The sequence below is a fragment of the Ixodes scapularis genome, unplaced genomic scaffold, assembly GCF_016920785.2.
Source record: "Ixodes scapularis isolate PalLabHiFi unplaced genomic scaffold, ASM1692078v2 PGA_scaffold3__209_contigs__length_174095766, whole genome shotgun sequence".
In the NCBI taxonomy this organism is placed as follows: domain Eukaryota; kingdom Metazoa; phylum Arthropoda; class Arachnida; order Ixodida; family Ixodidae; genus Ixodes; species Ixodes scapularis.
Genome location: NW_024609868.1, coordinates 5,261,668 through 5,276,473, shown reverse-complemented (window position 1 = coordinate 5,276,473; position 14,806 = coordinate 5,261,668). Strand labels below are relative to the sequence as shown.

Genomic DNA, 14,806 nt, shown 5'->3' with positions numbered 1-14,806 from the left:
CAAATAAATATCACCGCCGGAAAAAAACGGTTTATCACAGTGTTGTACAATGTACTCGACAAAAGTATTTAAGTTTCTAAATACCTGCTTCATAAAGTATTTAAAATACTACTCAAGTTACCTTGACTGTCAAGTATCTTGAGTAGAGTACAAATACTTAGAAATGTAATCCAATTCCTTTTGAAGATACTTCCGCATTGCGTAATTTGTATCGACGTCAGTGACAACGACAATTATACAACTTCTCGAATTTGGGTTACCAGAGTAGTTTATTAGCACGCAACAACACAAAAGACAAAAGAAAAAAAAAAGTATCGTAGGGCTATTTTATGCAGTCATATTGTAAGGAGCAGGATATTGTCACGAATGACAGATGATGAGGCGGCGAGTAACTCTGGAAACTAAATGTTTCATGGGGCGAACTTGTACCCAAAACAAAATAGAGAAAGGCGAGCATCGCAGGCGTCGATGTCGGCGAAACGGCAGGAGTGAGCGCTGGTGCGAGGCTGACTTTGGACCACCACTCGGACCACCTTTTGTACCCGCGTGGGTTTCTAGAACATTCGGCGTAGAAACTTCGGCGCGTAGAGCATTCATAACTCGATCAGACGACAAGGTTCTCGAACTTACGAGAATGTCAAGTTGAAACAATAAATAGAAGAGGAGTCCACTCCCTGGTATCGAACCTGGAGCCTCCGCGCGAGAGCCTCCGCGTGAGGACCAAACGCGGTAACCATTCGGCCACGCGCTCGCTCGGCAACACGCGTGGCAATATCGCTGATAGATGTTACAAAACATTTCTGGGAGGAGATCAGATCGTGGCGCCCCAAGCAGTTAACTTTAAAACTACATGGATGGGGACAACAAATACTATGATTCAACGCTCGGCTGACTTAACCGAACGTGGCGTCAGCGTTCGGGTGGAGTTCGTGTTCGCCGGTGAAGGGGAGGAGGGGCTCTTTGGTTACCACTTCGGCCTGCATGATCAATGCAGCATGCATGGTGCCCAGCTCAGCACAAAAGCCGAAGTGGGTCAAGCTCGCATTCTCTGACGACTGCTTTCGGGGTAGATCCGGCACTTAATGTCGCTTCGTCGATTGTTAGTATTTCTTACATTACGCTGTGCCCCACGCTCTATTAAAAAAGATGTCATAAACATGCCCACAAGGCCTGTGGGCATGTGCACAGGCCTTGTGTTGGGTAAACACCGAGGTGTGGGGTGACAAACGGGTCAGAGCGCCTCACCAATAGTGACATCGCTGAATATCATGTCCTGCGGCGCACCTTAGACCCATCGTTTAACTACAATCCATATTTTCTATATGGGGAGTTCACTGTAAACGAACTTGGGATAGGGATATGAGTGAATGGATAACAAAGAGAACCCACATAATAGCCTTGGCAGTGGTTGCACCTTCTTCAAGTAAGTTGCGTTGAGAAGGGCACTCAACGTCGAGGGACACATTGTTGGCACCTTGAGAGGTCATCCAGCTTGTAGTTCGTTTCCTGCACTGTACTGTACAGTACTCTGCGTATCAATGTTCGCTTACAGACAGTGTTCGTGAGGGCAATAGGTGATGGACCGACGACAAAAAGAAAAGAAACAAAAGAAAACCTCGACGTATTGCCCGAGCGGGGTCAAATATACAAAAAGCAAAACAAAAATGTGTTTTGTGTGTGTGTGTGTGTCCACTTCCCATTTTTTTCTATCTGTTATTTTCTTGTCACTCAAGTCTGCATTGTTGTCGTAGGTCATTTCCCGTTCTGCGTTGGGCTCAGGGTGGCACCTTTACTTCCGTAAACCCACACCTTTTGCTTGAGCATTTTTTGGGGGGAAACTCTATGAAAACAAAAGGCGCCTTTGGGAAGGCGAGGGGAAAACTTTCATTGTACGTTCTTTGGGCTGAAATATGATTCAATATTGGCAAAAAAAGCGATGATTCTACGAGCTCAATCAAAGTCACCGTAGCTAATCGGAGCTAGCAACAGGATTTGGTTTCTCGAAAGAATGTTCACTTTTACTCAAACCATGCTTACGCCACTTCATACCGAAAATTACAGACGTTTATTATTCCCTTTAGCGCCGAATTAGAGCGCATCTCTTGAGGAGGAGGAGGGAAGGGTACGGCAAAGGCGGAGGAGCATGCACTCCTCTCCGTACCCTCCTCTCCTGCTCCCCTGGAATTTAGCGGGAAAGTTTAGGTAAATTTCCCGCTCTTGAGGAGGGGGGGGGGGGGGGGGGGGGGGGGGGGGCGGAGTACGAAGAGGAGGGTGTGCCCTTCCTTTTCCTCCCTATCCTCTCCCTCTCCCCTCCTCCTCCTCCTTTCTTGAATTATTTCGATTTTGCGATATACCTCGCTAAAGAGTTTAAGAAAGACATATATATACACAGGGTGTTTTTTTGTATTCTTTCAGATTTATTTTTAAAAAGCCGTGAAGGCTACAATTACGCGGTTTGTGCAGGTGAGTTTTACGGCCGGGGGTCATAGTATAGGGAGATAGTCGCAACTATCAGTCTTTTAAATATTACAAATAAGCATATTAGAAACTTGCTGAGCATCATCGAAAACCCCTAAATCAAATGCCGGGGCAGCACTCCACGGCGTTCTGTAAAAACGCTTCATTTGGACGCGTTTCTAGATTTCGGTTTCTGATCGGGAGCGCCTCTACGCGCCCGCCGTCCTGCTCCCCAGTGGCTGAGACGCGCAACAAACGTGCGCCCTACTTCCCTCCACTCTACGAGGGAGGCGAGGGGGTGGTTTCGCGCCGCGACCACCGGAGAGCAGGACCGCGGGCGCATAGATCCGCTCCGATAAGAAACCGAAATCTAGAAACGCGTCCAAATGGAGGCTTTTTACAGAACGCCGTAAAATGCTGCCACCACAACTATTCCAAAAATAGTTGATTTAGTGGTTTTCGGTGATGCTCAGCAAATTTTCAATTGGAACTATATGTCTATTTGCACTAATTAAAAAGTTAATTTTAACAAATCTTAGCTAATTAGCTGACTAATAGTTGCACTATCTTCCTATACTATGTCCTCTTGGGCGTATAACTCACCTGCACAAACTTCCTGAGTGTAGCTTTCACGGCTTTTTTAAAACAAATCTGAAAGAATAAAAAAAAAAATCCTATCTATATATATTGTGCGTTTCTCGCTCACCGCTTGTCCGGAGAAAGGAAACGTAGTTCTCACATCTGTCTCTATGTCTAACTTCTGCCGGCGCCAGGACACAAGACTGCACAAGCAAGGCGGGAGGACCAGACAGCGTTATAGTCAACACTTTGACGAAGCACGTGATACTCTCGATGTCATCCTACTTGCTCTCGGCTCTGTCGAAGACTGCTCGGCATTTTTGATTTCCTCAGCATTAGTCTTGAGCGTGCTCCCCCGAGATGGCACAATAGAACAGCGACTGCACGTCAATCGGGGCCAATAGGATGTTTTCCTGCATGACTGGTATGAGGTTCTTCTTTGTCTTGCACGAAATATTTGGTAATTGCCGTAGGTTAGAGAAACAGAGCTGCCACGAGCAAGCCGTTGTCAACCTTGGCGGCACACAATTTACCAACTTCGTCTGATGTGCCACAGAGATCGGTCGGTACAGCACAGACCTGTACACATATAGATGGCCACTTGACTGACGAGTTACACCACGTTTTCATACGTGCCTCCCTGCGATCTATGAATGGTGATTGCACTTGCCTGCACAACGGGTAGCTGGCATCTCCCTTTCTCTCCTCTCCTTCTCCCTCCCCTTCCTCTCCCTCCCTCGTGACCGTAGTGACGTCACTCGTGACCCTCGTGACGTCACGTGTGACGTCACGAGGGGCACGAGTGACGTCATTATGGAAAACGTCTCATAATGCAACGCGCGGCGTCGCCGAGGGCGCTCAAGCCGGAAACGGGCGCCTAAGAGCTCCGTTCTAAATTTACACCAGTACACTTAAGACAGCTCACGTGTAGGAAAGTGATTTTACAATTTTACAATTTTAACTTTAAAATTTTACAATTTTAACGTTAAAATTTTACAATTTTCAATTTCATAATTTTTTTTTTCTTTTTTTAGGACGCAGAGGTTAGGAACTGCTGCTGTTCCGCGTGCTTTAAGTCACCCTTGAAGAAAAAACCGGGTTGGGTCTCGAAACGTCGGGTTTCCTTTCGAATTTCGGTTGGAGCTGGATTTTTCGGACTTTAATTATCATCCAACCAGGCAGATTTCTGCCGAATATGTTTCTTTTGAAGGAACGCGAAGGCATTATAGTCCCGCGGGAGAAATGTTTTCGTGTAATGTTTCTACGCGTAATAAAGTTTTCGACGTCGTATAGGACGACTTTCTAGAGATCGATGCCAAGTACAGTGCCTAGGACGACCTCTAGGACGACGTCGAGGACGACGTCTAAGACAACTTCTAGGCTCGCTTGAATGTTCTTTGTTATTTCCATCAGAAAATTAAGGACGTTTACAATTCCCCGTAATGCCGAATTAAAGCGCAGCTCTTGAGGAGGTGAGGGTACGAGGAGGATATCCCCTCCTCCTTCTCCGTACCCAATCCACGTCCCCCTCCCTCCTCCCTCGTGACGTCACTCTTGAAGGCCTCGTGAAGGTCACTGTGAAGGTCGTGACCTTCACGAGTGACCTTCGGGACGTTACTCGTGACCCTAGTGACCCTCGTGACGTCACACGTGACGTTACGTGCGACTTTAATATGGAAAACGTCCCATAATGCAACGCGGAGTTACGCCGACGGCGACGCCACTCAAGCCGGAAACGGGCGCCAAAGAGCTGCGCTCTAAAAATGCTAAGAGTTTCCTTGCTAATCATTTCATAATCTGAACTTCAGACGTGGAATGCCATTTCAAACAGGTCCATGGTAGCCAACTAGGCGAAAGCTAGTGTGAATAATAAAAGACAGCACGTTGCTTTACGTAAGTCCGCATTTCTAATCGAACATCGTCGCGTCCGTACCTCCTAGTCAGCGTCCTTCTTTTCATCTTCTTCGAAAAGCTGGTGAATCTTCTGGTGCCTACATGGGAAAGATGAGGTATCAGTCAATCAATCAATCCGTGTTTTATTATGCGCCAAACCGATCGTAAGGCCTTAGGAGGGTTACACTCGCACGAAGCGAAAGACAATCGGACCAAAAATATTTTTAGACTACAAAGTGAGCATCAGTATTACACTCTTTCTAAAGCATGCAATGGTAGTGATAAGGTCCACGTCAGAGTTAAAACACTTGTCATTGATGGTCCGCATCCCAGTTAACGAAGAAATAGATTCTAAGTTAGAAAGATAAAAGTAACCAATTTTGTCGCTGGGGAACATGAAGTGAGATCCTACTCAATAACAGTGGGTAATCAATAGCAAAGTTGAGCAGTTTATATATATATATATATAAATATATATATATACATATATATATATATATATATATATATATATATATATATATATATATATATATATATATATATATATATATAAACATGTCGCGAACCAGTCGTCTAATTCGAAAGAGGCGAAAGAGCAAGTGTATCCAATAAGCGCACATAATCATAAAAAACTCTCCCTCCAATATGAAGATCATAGATCCTTCTTACAAATCTTCGCTGTACGCATTCTATCCTTAGCATTTGACTGACTCCCAACGAATTGCACACAGTAGAAGAAACGTCCACGCTTCATAAAACTAACGACCGAAATATGTGCGGTATGCAGGTGTAACTGCGGAAATTCCGGGTAATGCGTGCAATTACGCCTAGGATGCGTAATGAATCATCGGTAATTTCCGAAACATGATAAAAATTGAGCGGTGAGTCAATCAAAACACTAAGGTCACGTACAACTGAACATGCTGAAATATCTGAGTCGTGCAATTTATATGGAGGAACAATAACATCTGTTTTACGGGAGAAAGTTTAAAATCTTAGTTTTGGTGTGGTTTAAAAGGAGCTACATCGTTTTGGGACAGTTCACAGTCAGCAGGCGGGCTGATACTACGATAAATTCTCACGTCGTCAGCAAACTGTAGCATCTCTGAGTCACTAAAAATATTGAAAAGCAAAGATCCACGGTTTGACCCTTGGGGGTTTCTAGAATTTATAAAATGAGGATATGATTTGCATCCTAAGTAGGACACCAGATTTGAGCGATCATTAAGGTAGCTGCCAAACCAGTCGCTAAAATACGAAGAAAGACCCATACTAAACATCTTGTTCAACAATAGATTGTGATCTACTAGGTCAAACGCCTTAGAACAGTCAAAATAAATAACATTAACCTGACCACGGGACCCAACTTTTGAACTCCTAAAAGTTACACGGTTAGTCTCAACAGAACGTCCCCGACAGAAACCGTGCATTGGTCTAAAATAAAGACTCAGATGCTTAAAATAACTTTCTCAAAAACTTTGAAAAAAACAGAAAGCAGTGCAAATGGTATAATTATCGACACACGAAGAGCTTCCAGATTTGTGCACGGGCACAACCACAAGATTTTTTCACACCCGTAGAAATGTACTTGTCTTTCATGACATATCAAAACTGTACTGCAGCGCAGTGGTCAAGATACCAGAACACCCTTTAACAATGAAGGCAGAGACATTATATCTTCCCGACATTACTCTTTCGGGGCAAGTTCTTTTATGGCCGAAACCAGTTCATCAATCGTGAATACAAGAATTGGCATAAGAATAATATTATCAAGACAAACGGCCGTGTTGTTAAACTGGGGAACATTGAGGTTTACTATGGGAGGCACTCACTTGATCGAATGACGTTTTAGCGAACGCCCACGTTTCATCGAACGACACTTTAGCGAATAGTCGGACGCCGCGAAGCGGCGTTTTCGGGTGGGCCAAGTGAGTTCATATTTTTGTAATGAGTTGCCGTAGACTGTCGCCGCGAAGCGGCGTAAAGCGCAGCGCGACGGATGGGTTAACGCGCGCCCCCGTTATTCGCTAAAACGCCCATTCGCTCAAATGTCGCCGTTCGCTAAAATGTCATTCGCTCTTGTGATATGGACCCGGTTTACTATAGATGAGGATGTGTTCAGCGAATAAATTGCAGACACTCACAGTTTGAGCCAGAGACGTGACCGGTCACAGTCTTCAGAGTTATAGCCTCAATTGCACTGGATGATCTACTGTACACTGTTAGCAAAAATAACACGCCCAGACGTGTAAACCGTTGTCCCATAGCGGACACGTCGAAACGTGTTCGTTTTACACGAGGCCATCTGTGTTTTTCGTCTACACATGAGGTGCTGTGTAAACTTAACACGCTACACCGTGTCTGCCTTCCGCAAAACCGTTTCGAGCGTGTTCCTTATGAAACATGGCGGCCAGCGGCCGAGAACAGGCGAGAGACGAGCCCAGCGAGCCGCGCGCCTTTCAGCCGAATTGAAAGCACACAGGGCGCGTTAGTTCTCGTTCGATGTCTTTTATACACAGTAAAGTCAACCTCAGGACACAGAGCGAGTTGCGCGGCCGCAACACGGTAGGCGCCACCATCGAGGTGTACAGTAGCGCTCGCGTGGTCGGAGGCGCTCATTACTAAAAAATAAACAAAACAATGATAATTGAAGCTTACTGTTAGTTCCATAATAGTCACTTACTACTCAACACAAAATCAAATGAGTATAATTAAAAATGTAAAATATTTTTCTCCGACTTTCCGTGGCTTTCTTCTGTTGTCGAGTTTAAACCGAAACCGTTGCCCGCACGCTTGCGCGCTTATGCGCCTGCGCGATGCAAACCCGCGGCCGTTTCGCCCGGGCTCAAGCGCCGGCGCGCCGGCTCCCCCTCGCCCCTCTCCCAAAAAGAAAAAAAAAAAAAAAGAGAGATAGCGAGAAACAAACGGATTTATCTCCATCGCTCCGCGCGGCGCGTTCCGTGGTTTTTGGGGTGGAGTTCGTAAAGTCGAACTCAGTTTTGGTTTCCTCTTCATGAACTCGCTATGTCGAAGGGGGGTCATTCTGTGTGTTGCGCGAAATGGTGCCTGAACAGTGCAAGGGACAAGAGGCACCGTTTCTTTCGAATACCCACGGACGACAGGTGAGTCGGAAAGTTTGTATCAGAAACTGAACTAACTTTACAGGCACAGATCCCTGTGCTGCTAGTTCGTGTTTGCTTTACTTCACATATTTGAACATCAAATATATGATTTTATTTAGATTCATGCATTCGCGCATAGATCAACACGCGCAAAGCGTGAATATACGATCGCTATTATATACTCTAGACTCTACGTATTCTTTTTCGTTAGACATTGGATCGCGTACTTCGTGTTCTCCTTATGGGAAGGCATTTACATCCAAGGAAGATGTGTGTATTGGAGAACATAAAACTTTGTGTTCGTCACCCGCCTTCAGCATTAAATAAACAAGAAGATATTTAAAAAGAAAAAAAAAAATGACTGCGGGATTTAGACAGGAGTGAACGGGGACTCAGTTCAACAGGGAGGAAAAGGGATTTAATTTCACGATATTTAAAACATTCTTCAAATTTTTACATGTAGACATTTTTTATTTTTTGAACGCAAAATATGTTTAAAAAATACCAAACCGGGAAAGGACGGAGGGAGCCGTTTGGCGATTCTCACTTATGACATGCGACATTACATAAAATATGTTTTGATCGGTTATTCACACTGAAAAATAAATTTAAAAAAAAAAGTTTTTAGATGTCGTCGTGTTCGACGCACTGTGAAATAAAAAAAAAAAAAGGTTTTGTTGAATTTTTGTTTGCATTCTTTTTATGTGTTTAGCCCTTAGATATGACGAGCAAAGCGACGATTAATGTAGTGCTGAGCCTTAAAGTGTGCTATAAACCAGTAACTTATGACAGCCGGTTTTTGATATTTGCAACCTGTCAATTTTGGATGAGCCCCAAGCGTCTAGAAATTTCTACCAAATTCTGCTCAATATAATTAGAGAACTTGCCTGACTAGATTAGATGCACTACCCTAAAAAAAAATGAGTATCTGTCACCAAAAGCTTGGGATCGAGTGTGATTTAAAGATATCACGGATAATTATCCAAACTTGCCGTCCTTTCTAATTTTGCTGAGATTTTATTTCCTTGAAACGAAAGATGTCTGAATGTTCAAACAGAAGTGTTGCCTTTGTGCAGTATATGCCACAATTAGCATATCAAAAATTTAATAAAGATAAAAATAACATGAATATACCTTACAGCCTGAATTCAAATAAAATTCCCCACTATATGAATTATTTTGCTTATCAAGAGTTTGAAGATAATTTAGCAGGGTGAATATATTGTTCTGTTACTAATATTGATTAAAATTTGCAGATTTGAAAGGTGGCTCTCTTATGCCAACAGACCCGACCTCCTGGAGAAGCCTAGGAAAGAGGTAAATAAAGCTTTCCGGCTTTGTTCAGAACACTTCTCAAGTGACAGCTTCTGCAATGGAAAAACCAGATTGAAGGCAGATGCAACACCCTCCGTTGTTGTCACGAACATCAGAGTCCGGGCCCTTGTCACCCCTGGTATGTTTTCTGACTTCAGCAATCTGCTGCTTGAGCTGACGACTCTTTTGTTATAATTTAGGCTACTTCAGGGACCCACGCAGTGACGTGCCCGAGCCTGTTGCTGGCCCAAGCAAGGGTAAGTACTTTCATTTACCATACCGATGCATGCAGAAAAGAGAGGGAGGGCAGTAATGAAAAAAAAATTATAATAGAACTGGGCAGTCCAAGCTTTGGTTTTAAAAAAATACCATTTTCTTTGCCATCCTATCTCAGCCAAATAAATAAGGAAGAAAGCCTAATTCTCTCAAAAACAATTGAGACCTCAATTAAATGAAACTATCATTGTTCCTTGCACAGGCTCTCCTTCCTCACTTCATGCCCTGGAGGAACAAGGGACTGCACCAGAAATGGAAGCTGGCATGGAGTGCTCACTGCTTGACACAACAGATGATGGTGAGCTTTACTCAGCAATATGCTCATTACAACTAGTTTTACCCCAAATGGGATAGTCACACTTCATATGCCCTATTTTGTGTATCCATGCAGATCCTCATATGATGGACATGGACTTAAGTGTCCCACAAGAACCGAAAACGCCAGAAACACAAGGTAAAGTGATTATTGGCACAGTGCACGGCCAACAAAATCTACTGTAATATACCGAGCGAGCGCCCACTCAAAATTTGAAGATAATCGCGATAAATAGGGGATGGGTGCATGTGAGGTCGTCAATTTGACATACTGTATATGTACTGTGCATATTTTTTTCAGATATTTCAAGTTTTTGGGGGTGGGCACTTAGTGCGGAGTGGGCGGATGCATGGTACTCTACAGTACCGTAAATTACCTGGCAAGCACCCACTCAAAATTTAGAGATAATCGCGAAGAAAAGGGGGATGGGCACTTGTCCGGTCGTCAATTTTACATATAAATGTACTGTGCATATTTCTTTCATATCTTAGAAATTTGTATATGGGCGCTTAAATGTGGAATGGGCGGATGTGTGGTATTCTACGGTAGTGATAGAGGCAATCTTGCCCGTGGTAAGCTTTATTGAAAACAGCTATGGCATGGGCTTGGCTGGGGATAAATAAGGAGAGGAGTCCTACGCTTAGAGAAAATCATTCCGCATTTTTTAATCTAAATTTTTTTAGGGCTATTTCTTTGTGAGTGTGTTGTGACCAGGGACATAAAAGCTGTTCTGTTACATGAACTTTTGTTTTCTATGCAGGTCCTAAACTTATGGAGACTAGCTCTGATGTGCCCCAAGAACCAGGAGCTCCAGAAACACAAGGTATGGTTTCCTTAGGCGCAGTGCTCCCTCCTGCCGGTCGGGCTTGCATCTAACATGATCAACAAACTCTAGTGGTGTAAGCTACATTGCATGTGGTAAGCTCCCAAGAAAGCTGACTGTGGTGTGGGGTTAAAACAAGAGTCTAAAGCTTAGGACGTACCTTACTAATGATTTTTTTCAACCAGATCTTTTAGCCACTTTTCTCCTCTGTTAGCGTGTCGTGACTAGGGAAACCAACATTTATGTTATTTTATGCAGATCCCCCCAAGGTAGCTGTCAGTGCGGACAACGAGGTGCCTGGCCCTTCCCACGGGGGCCATAGGACTCCCGTGGTAACTCCAAAGAAGGCTGGGCGGAGGGGGCGGGTCTTTACCCCCCGAACACAGCGACGCCTGACAAAGCTTCGGAGTGCAAGCAGCAGGTATCGGAAGGCCCTCAATAGGCTAAGAGGAATGAAAGGTTCCAAAAAGGTGTCGAGACAGGAAGCCCTAAGGAACATTAAGGACTATGTCCCAAAAGAGCTTTTTAAATTGCTATCAGCCCAGGTGCAGCTCAGATCTCCGAGCAAAAAAGGGAGGAGGTGGTCTGAGGAGGTAAAGCAGTTCGCTCTGAACCTTTACTTTCACGGGCCAAAGGCCTACAGGGTCCTATCTCGAGTGTTTGAGCTGCCCACGGAAAGGTCCCTCAGAAGGTGGCTGTCATCCATCTCTATGAAACCAGGAATAATGACTTGTGTCCTAACTAAGCTCAAAAGTATAACTGAGAATTGGCAGTCCACTGATCGGGTATGTACTTTAATGTTCGACGAAATTTCACTGAGGCGGCATTTGCAGTACGACATTGCACATGATGTCGTAATTGGCTTCGAAGATGACGGCACCAGAAGGACCAAAGATGTGGGCAGTACAGCACTCGTGATACTCCTCGCTGGTATTGTGAGGAACTGGGTGCAGCCTGTGGCTTTTGCCATCTCGAAAAGGCAGACAAATTCATCTGCTATTCGGACACTCTTGATTGGCATCATAGAACAGCTGCAAGAAGCAGGTATTACTGTCAAAGCTGTAATCTGCGATCAAGGGACAAACAATGTCAGCTTGGCTGGTCTGCTAAATGTGTCGACCGATGAACCATTCTTTGAAGTCAAAGGCACGAAGGTTTATTTCCTCTATGACACGCCACACCTGATGAAGTGCACAAGAAATAACCTTCGTGCTCACAAATTGCAAATCGGATCAGAAACTATTGATTGGACTTACATTGAAACACTGTTCAAAGTGACTCATGACACTTCTGCTGACAGCATTGCTGCACCTAATTATCATCTAAAATCCAGATTGGCAAAAAAACTAACGGAAAGACACATTTATCGGAAGCCTTTCAGTGACATGAGAGTCAAGTATGCCACACAGGTGATGAGTGAGTCAGTTGCTGTGGCACTCTTGACTCTCCTTGCCATCGGGGAATTGCCAGCTGCAGCCAAACCAACAGCTGACTTCCTCGAAAGGATGGACAAGCTCTTCGATTGCTTAAACAGCTCGGTTGTCAAGCAACCGGGGGACAAGCTGCGTTATGCAATCAAAGAGCAGTCCGAACATGCCTCCTTTCTTGAACAGTGCCTGCCTTGGATAGACAGCTGGAGGTTTGGTTCTGCAGACAAACGGCAACCCCACACTATCAAAGGATGGCAGGTCACAATCAAGGCTGTTCTCCTCCTATGGGGCGAACTCCACCAAGATCTTGGCTTTGACTCCCTCTTGACCCGCAGATTGCAGCAGGACCCGCTCGAGAACCTTTTTGGGATTGTTCGCCAGCAGCACGGCTGTAACGACAACCCGACTGTGTTCCAGTTCATTGCCGGGCTGAAACACATTATGCTTGGGAAGTTGTTTAAGCTATCCGAGAGTACGAACTGTGAGGACGACACCAGCTTTCTCCTGGCCGAGTTGAGCACTTTTCCTGTGTCTGTCCTCACAACAGGAGCTGCCCAACTCGGCCAGGCGTCAGGTGATGAAGCTGTTCAGGTCTATCCGTCTGTCAGCGACACTTCTCCAGAGGTCCCTGACATAGTAAAGGACAATGTTGTCTACTATGTCAGTGGTTCCCTGGTTAAGTCATTCCTTCGAAGCAAATCCGCAGACTGCGTCTGTGAGCGTTTCCTGACAGACGAAGGACCTGAACAGCTCCACGGTTCACACCAGTTCTACAGCCTGCTGGCGGCGAACAATGTTCCAGAGAGCCTTTTTGGGGACCTCACTGCACCTTCCGATGCATGTTATGAGTATGTGCAGCAGCTAGAAGCTCGGTTCCTAAAGAAGATTGACTCTCTGATACACCTTGGTGAGGTATGTCAGACCATCTCTAAAACCATCACAAGTGAGACTGCTGTGTTCTGTAGTAAAGAGTGTCATGAGCGGTTTGTTAATATGTTTGCTAACACACGTCTTGGGTGGTATTTGAAATTCCGTAACCAGTCATTTCATGAACAAAAATCTAAGCACTCTGTCGGAGCGAAGAAAATGAGGAAACTGGCTCACTAGGCTCAATGTGTATTTCACCAGTATTCTTTGCCACATGCAGCACCACAGCAATACTTTGAGGATTAATTTTGTGTTCTGCTACGCCATATAAAATAGGAATAATGGAAAATAGTTCAATGCAAATCCCACCTGCACAGTTACTATAGGGAGTATTCACTGGCGGTCATAGCTGAGCTCGCTGCCGCTTTCTTACCACCGGAGAAGAGAGAGAGGGGAAAGATGCTTTTGGTTCGAGTTTTGAGTGGCAAGTTAATCTTCTATAATTTTCTGGAGGGAGAACAGCGACGTTTGGGGAAGCCTGGGACCTGCAAAGGAGAGTCCTGGTGATGAGAGCACTTCTCCTTGTCCTCTTGTCGAGCGGTTGCCCGAGAGCTGACGAAAAACTCTTCCCGGGCATGCGCTGTGAGCAGTTACCTCAAATGTGGCGTCTAGTGAATACCTCTTATAGTGATTTTCACCTCAAGAACGATAGAAGAGTTTGGCTTCTAACAAAGCACTGCCAATTTCCCCTTTTATCGGGTGAACTTAGGTGCTTGTATCTGCAGTTAAGATCACATATTTGTGACTTTAATAAACCATACACATTTCCTATCCAAAAGCATATATTCTTTTTCTGATAAGCTTTAAAAAGAACTTTGTGCAGAGACTAAAATATGTATACGTATCACTCAATTTTTTTAATGAGGATGAAACATGATGCACGTTAAAGACCCCAGGTTTGTCGTCATACTGCGCTAGCAAACATTTCATCCACTATGAGCATAGGAGAGACAATTAAAAAACACGGTTCCCACCCCGAGACGAGGAGAAATGAAATAAAAGACAAGACACCTTTCTCGGGGTTTAGATTATGTTTCCTAACCACCTTGCCTGCTTACTTTCGCCCCTTACAGTTCCCACTGTGCAATTAAGCAATCAAGGCAATATTGCCGCACGTGTGGCAGACTTGGCTACGCATTTGGCAGCCACGCGGAGGAGCGGGTGTCAAATTTTGCTTAACTCGGTCCTTTCTTTTATATCTGTACTTTGCTGGAAGGTCCTAGCTCATTCTCAGCTGTCATTGTGCGTTCTGATTCGGAACATTCCTGCACATATTGCATGTATAAAATCAACGGTAATGTTCTATTTCGTGACAGTCGCTGCACAATATGCTTGGTATTTGTTATTTTTAGTTTGTAGGCACAAGTTGGTTTATTAGGTGTTTATTTTCAGTTTTCAATACATCCGTTACTTTCCATCTGTTTTGAAAACATGACTGGCTGTGCTGCAGAAGTATGGGTTTGCTAGCTGCTGCACATACACTTCTGTCGAGGCACTCTGGAGCTAAAAATCGGTCCACCTGCAGCTAAATTATGGAACTGGTGCTAGTTGGCACCAGTTTATAATCCGGCGGCAGGTGGACTGATTTTTACCTGGTTTTTCACGCAATGTCGTCTATTTATAAAGGGCCAGGTTATAGTTTGTCAACAGGAACGCAATGACCCAG

General features: G+C 44.6%; 1 long non-coding RNA gene across 1 annotated transcript; it reads left to right on the top strand.

Annotated features, from left to right (window-relative positions):
- Positions 1-9,475: 9,475 nt before the first annotated feature.
- Positions 9,476-9,876, top strand: LOC120836950. The gene is made up of 3 exons (XR_005714757.1): positions 9,476-9,507; positions 9,569-9,625; positions 9,847-9,876. It is a non-coding gene; the product is annotated as an uncharacterized LOC120836950 (long non-coding RNA).
- Positions 9,877-14,806: the final 4,930 nt, after the last annotated feature.